General features: G+C 33.3%; 1 pseudogene; it reads right to left on the minus strand.

The window, feature by feature from the left end:
- Window positions 1-501: 501 nt before the first annotated feature.
- Window positions 502-5,846, minus strand: LOC112810701 (ganglioside-induced differentiation-associated protein 2 pseudogene; annotated as a pseudogene).
- Between the last annotated feature and the right edge of the window lie 435 nt (window positions 5,847-6,281).

Raw genomic sequence — 6,281 nt, forward strand, 5'->3', positions numbered from 1 at the left:
TATTTCATTTAATTACAACTCTGCTCACTTTGCTGGTAGGTCAAAAAGAGTATTGTCCTCACACTTAATATCCAATCCCTCAGGAAATCCTATTAGCTGGACGTTTAAAATAAATCCAGCTTCTGGCCACTTGTCACCATTTCCACTTCCACTTCCTACCACCACGCCAGATATAGCCACTGCCATCTCTGGCTAGAATTCTTGCCATAGTTTCTTAACCAATTTTACAGGTCATCCTTGTTTCCCTACAACCTAATCTCCCTGAGCCAGTCACTATTAAATCTCTAAACATGGAAGTCCAATCATAACATCCCTGCTCAAAACCCCTAAATGTCTTTCTTTCTTGCTCAGGCTAAAGCTGATGTACTTACAATGCTCTACCAGGACTTTAGTGATCTGGATTCTATTACCACTTTGACTTCTCTGGTCCTCATGTTCCTCTCACATGTTAGGTGTTCTTCTCCTGCCTTAGGGCCTTTGTGCCACCATTCCCCCTGCCTGCTATGCTGTGCCACCAATTTTCACATGACTCACCTTCTTCAAGTCTTCTTCAAGCCACCTGTCCTCTGGCTCACCAGGTTTTGCACTTATTCTAACCTGCCATTCAGGTACCACAAAGCCCTTTACTACATTTCCAATATCTGCAGGCAGGTATGGCCATGATTGGCTCTCCTCCTTTAATGACCTTGAGAACTATGGAGGTAGCAGATCTTGGTAAGTAGCCTCTTCAGGTTTAGAGACTGCAAATGTTCCTTTTTTGGTGGTCTCTTCATGAATCTCTAGGAATTTGCTTACGGTGTAAAGAGCTATGTATGTTGCATTCTCTAAGGATAACTTGTTTTGCAGAACTGATGACACAGAATCCAACAGAAGACATTGCTCTTTTGCCAACTGAAGTCCATTTCTGTAGCAGCTGTGCAGGGAACCCTCAGCTGCTATTTGATAGCAGCTCTTATATTTAGGTGCTGCTGTGTAAATGATGTGGGTGGCTATAATCCTTTTGTCAATTTTGCTTCGCCTGTTCAGCAACCTTTAAGTTTTTGGAGTTCCTCTTTCAAATCAGGACCCATAGACAGGAAGATATTTTCTGACACAGGATTCTTATCTGTGAGACATTCACTGCTGGTATGCACAATTGTTGTATACATCAGTAATGTCACATCTCCTTGCCAAAGTAGCACTTTTTCACTGACATCCTTATTATAAAAAAAAAAAGTGATTTAACAGTGTCTTCCCGAAATCTTTCAGTTGCAGTATTAGAAGCACTTAATTCATCTTCACACAAGTGGCCAGCTCTCTGTACCCATCTACATCCACAGACTGGAAAGGTGCACCTACGGTATCTATGGAATGGAAACTTCAGTTTGTCTTCTTTCCAAATTCCTCCACAATTCAGTATTCGCTAGAGATTTTTGAGCATTCTGGTGGTCTCATTCGGCGACAAGTGAGGCAGGTGAAGCTCCTTATGGAAAATGACCAAGCAAGTCAAAGTGTCTATCACATAATAAAAGCTCAATAATTATTTTAATTACTTTCTATACTTCTTCCTTAACTTCCATAATTAGTCATATGGTTGTATTTCTCATACTTCATTATAATCGCTTGCTTGTTTACCAGAACCCTTCACTAAACAGTTTTTTGAGAGCAAGGAATATGAGTTTGCATTCATTCCCCCAGAATCTATAAATGATTGGGTTGATTGAATGAAGCCCATATAAATTAGTTGCAGGGTTCTACACTAGTGGACAATTTCAAGCATTGGGTGGATAATGATTCAGGAAGTTATTATAAAAGGAATTAGATCAGATGGCTCAATATCCATCCCTATGCCTTACATCTGTGAAAGGCAACAGTGCTACCTATCAAAATATACTTCATATTTTGAACACAGAAGTACTGCTAGAGTAGAAATTATAAAAAAATGATGTATTATTTTCAGGTTACTAGATATGTTAAGGCATAAAATAGACTAGTTATTTTAGGAAATTTGTCAGCAATGGTTGAAATAAAAATGTTTTCTCTTAGTGTTGCATTATCCAGAATTAGTAATTTATCACATATTAATTTCTTCAAGTATATTAGTGTATCAAACATTACTATGTAAAAAGAGAAATCAATGATTGTAGATTAATTTAGAAAGTATAATTTTATAGGCATATTTGTGTGTAAAAACATAAAGCTGTGAAAAATGCATAAAAACCTTTATAAAAATAAAGCTATATATAATTATCAATGATTACAAAATTTAAGAAGAGGAACATTGTCATAACTTCCCAGAGAGCAATTTATCAATTTCCTAAGTATCTTGCAGGAGATTTCCTAATTTTATCCTTCTGTAGTTGTAAAATTTAAATCCAAGTTATAAGGTATGTCTTATTCCCTAATGACAAAGCCTTAGATTATATGAGATGAAAATTTTTATGATATTAGAACAAATTCATATCAACATGAGGGTGGAAACATTTTATATTTGTGCAATTTTTCCATTAATTATGTAGAGTAGGGTTCTTCAATTGGAATGCAGTTGGTGAGATGAGGTTCTAGGTTATCCATGTACCATGCAGAAATTTTTGCATTAAAGGAGTGTTCTTTATGGTCCAGTATGGTAGCCACTAGCCACAAGAGACTATTTAACACTTGAAATGTGTCTAGTGCAACTGAAGAACTGAGTTTTTAATTTAATTTAATTAAAATGTAATTTGAACCATATGGCACTAGTGGCTACCATATTGGATAGTGCAAATCTAAAGAAATTTCTCTTACGTTCTGAACTGGGCCAGAAGTTAATAGACATTTCTAATCTATCTCTATATTACATGTGAAAATACATTAACTGGTACATTTCCTCACATACTGAACATGGTGCAAGAGTAAAAATCTTTTCAAGATGCCACTTGTATAAATCTGAATTTCCTTGGAAAGAACAAGTGATGAAATTTAGATCCATGAAAATTAGGCTGCTTGCATTATAACTGTTCATTATTTTGGCATACAGAGTGTGACATGATGTAACCCTACATCATTACATGTGTATATATATTTATATTATGTCATCAGTTTGAATTGTTTATCTAAGAGAAACAGCTATTTTAAAAATGCAGATAGAGTAGTGACTAAAATACTTCTTGGCATCCATTCTATTACTGCACAGGTGTCACTTCCTGTAGTTTCATAAGACACATAAATGATGAAAACAAAAATGTGTTGGGAAAGAATATGACATAAAATTGATTTTTAAAAAAGCATAAGCTACAATCCTGGTATTGCTAGAACTGATGTTTTCACAGGTGGGAAAAATGTTTATTAGATATTTTAGAACACATTATTATTGAAATTGAACTAGATAATATTTGAGTTTTGGAAGTATATGCACTTTATCTCATTAGCCTCTTAAAGCAGGTGTCATTAAATGAATACACTTTGGAAAGTTAACTTACAAATGTTACCAATAAAATGTGTTAATATTGAAAAATCAGAATAGCAGTTAATTTACTATCATTTTGTAGTCTCTACCTACGATATCCATCATCATTTTGGATGTTTAAGTAAGTAAACCTAACTAAACCTAGCCAAATAGGCAAATATGTCTGGGCACTACTTCTAGGTGTTTTGTCATTAGACAGAATAGACAGCTTCTGTAATCCTAGATTTTAAATTTATGTTCCAAACAGACATACATTTCACGGATAATATAAACAAAACCAATGACATTCTTTACCACTTAGCAATGCATTCTTTAGTGAAAGTGGGATTACTTTTAAATATTATATTTTAAAAGACAAAGAAGAAGTTGAACCTGAGTAAATCCAAATAATGCATGTAGTTATTGAACTTCTCATAATACCTCTTACAAATACTTTCTTTTAACATGGTTTCTACCCTGCATACTGTGATTAAATTTTGATACAATTTAAAATAAAGTACACATAAAAAGCAATCATAAAATTAAAAAAAGAAAATGTAAAATGACAAGAATTTGGAGAAATTAAATATTCCAAGAACTTAGGCTAATACAGTTACTGTAATTGAACATGAAATTTAGCTCAAAGTTTCCTAGAAATAAAAATTTAAAAAAATTAAAAAGAAAGCCCCAAATGTCACATAGTGTTATAGATAGCTATGGTATTGCAAATATGAGAGTGGATGAGTAATTTGACATTTATAATATTGTCCTTTATATTAAAATAAATGTGACAATAGAAACATTATTTTTCTCAAAACTGAAAAGTAATTTATTAATAATCTTTATGCAAGTCATATTGAACAACATGATGGGAGATTCCCTCAAAAGTGCTTTTGCAGAAGATGCAAGGACATATTTCATGTGATCATTTCACTTGGATGTTTTATTCTAAAGAAGTAGGTTAATGATGTCCAGGTATGTGGATTTCAGTTTCTAAATTGTTTTTTCATAAAGCTTAGAAATTAGAAGATAAATGTTTAGTTAGCAAGTCTCTCAGTCATCCTTTTTCAAATATAGATTCTCTAAGCTATACTTTAAAGAGGAAGATTGCAGGAGCCCAAGACTGAACTGTAATAAATGTATGGAGGCAAATGTGTATTTTTTTTTATTTTTTTAAAAAACATTTTATTTATTTATTTGACAGAGAGAGACAGCGAGATAAGGAACACAAGCAGGGGGAGCTGCAGGCAGAGAGAGAAGCAGGCCTCCCAAGGAGCAGGGAGTCCAATGCGGGGCTCAATCCCAGGACCCTGGGATCATGACCCGAGCCGAGAGCAGATGCTTAACCGACTGAGCCACCCAGGTGCCCCAACAAATGTGTATTAACAACATTAACAATTAACAATTCCCACTCTTTGTGCAAACTGTGTGTCATAGCACAGTATTTACTCTCTTTCAAAATTATAGTTTATTCAAAATAGAGGGAAAAATTCTTATATATGTACAGGAATAGATCATGGAATCTATTCAAAACTGACTCAAATATTTCCCAATCAGTAGTATGGGATCTGCTGCATTAACTGAATAAATGCTCACTTGACAAGCTAGATTTCCACATCATAGAGCACAGACTAAATTAATCTGTCTAGAAAAAAATTGAGAGCAGGTATGATTATCCACTTTGGCCATTAAATTAATTACTACTACACATTAGAATGTATAACATTTGCATGGTTCTACAAGGATTTAATTAATATGTATTCCCAGACCAATATTTGAATGACTACAGTATATGGTAATTATAATCAAATATCACTCTTTAACTTTTATTTTCTTTTTGGTTATTTAATAATTCATCTGGAATTTTTTATATAAAGATAAAAATCTTCTGGAAAAAACAATCTTCTGGTATAGTATATGTGACTCTATGGACTTCAGGGAAGTTTGGCATCAAAAGCTATTTCTTGCATTTATTCATATTTTCCTCATTTGACAAAGGCTATGCTTTAAAGTGGTCTTAAAGTTTCCTCATCTTTTGTTTATTTTAATATAAATTATGTATTTGAATTTCTCTTTTTTTGTATTTGAATTTCTGTCTCTTTTGCAATAGGGATAATACTCAAATTCATGAAACTTCCATAAATTAACATTTGGATGTTTATTTCTCTGTGCCTCAATATAACTGGATATATACTTCTATTATATAAAGTTATGCTGAATTTTATTTGTTCATAAATTTGTCTTCAACCTTAGCTGCAAACTGGAAGCAATTGGGAAGCTTTAAAAATACTGATGCCTCAACTCTAACCCAAGATTCTGATTTAATTGATCTGGGGTCGTATCTGAGCACTAGTAGTGTTCAAAATTCTCGCAGTGATTCTTATGTATGGCCAACTTGAGAATTACCGCTCTCAACTGTAAGATTCTTAAGGGTAGGAGCCATGGCTTATTCATCCTTATATTTGCTTAACACAGTGCCTGCCATATGTATTTAATTTCAGAACATATGTGACTGGATATTATCCAATAATAAAAACCCAGTCATGTAGTTAACCTCACAAAGGTATTCCAAGTCTTTTAAAAAGCCAATTTTTTTGCTATTCTCAAGACTTTAGGTTTTCCTCTCAGCAATTTTCATTTTCTTTCTTAGGATTAAAATTTATCATTTTTTTTTAATCCTTCATGGACAAAACAGAAAGCAAGAAAAAATATGCTATCATGTTGCCTACTGAACAAAAACTAAATACTGTGATTAATTTCTCTTATTTAAAAAAATCATCTGGCCTCTCCCTTTTCAATATGATCTCTCTTAACTCCTCATTCCTTCAGTATTTACTTTACAATTAAATAAATTATGTTCCTAAGTGTCATGTACACA

The sequence above is a fragment of the Callorhinus ursinus genome, unplaced genomic scaffold (assembly GCF_003265705.2).
Source record: "Callorhinus ursinus isolate GAN/ISIS: 27379988/994484 unplaced genomic scaffold, GSC_fseal_2.0 scaffold2, whole genome shotgun sequence".
NCBI lineage: Eukaryota > Metazoa > Chordata > Mammalia > Carnivora > Otariidae > Callorhinus > Callorhinus ursinus.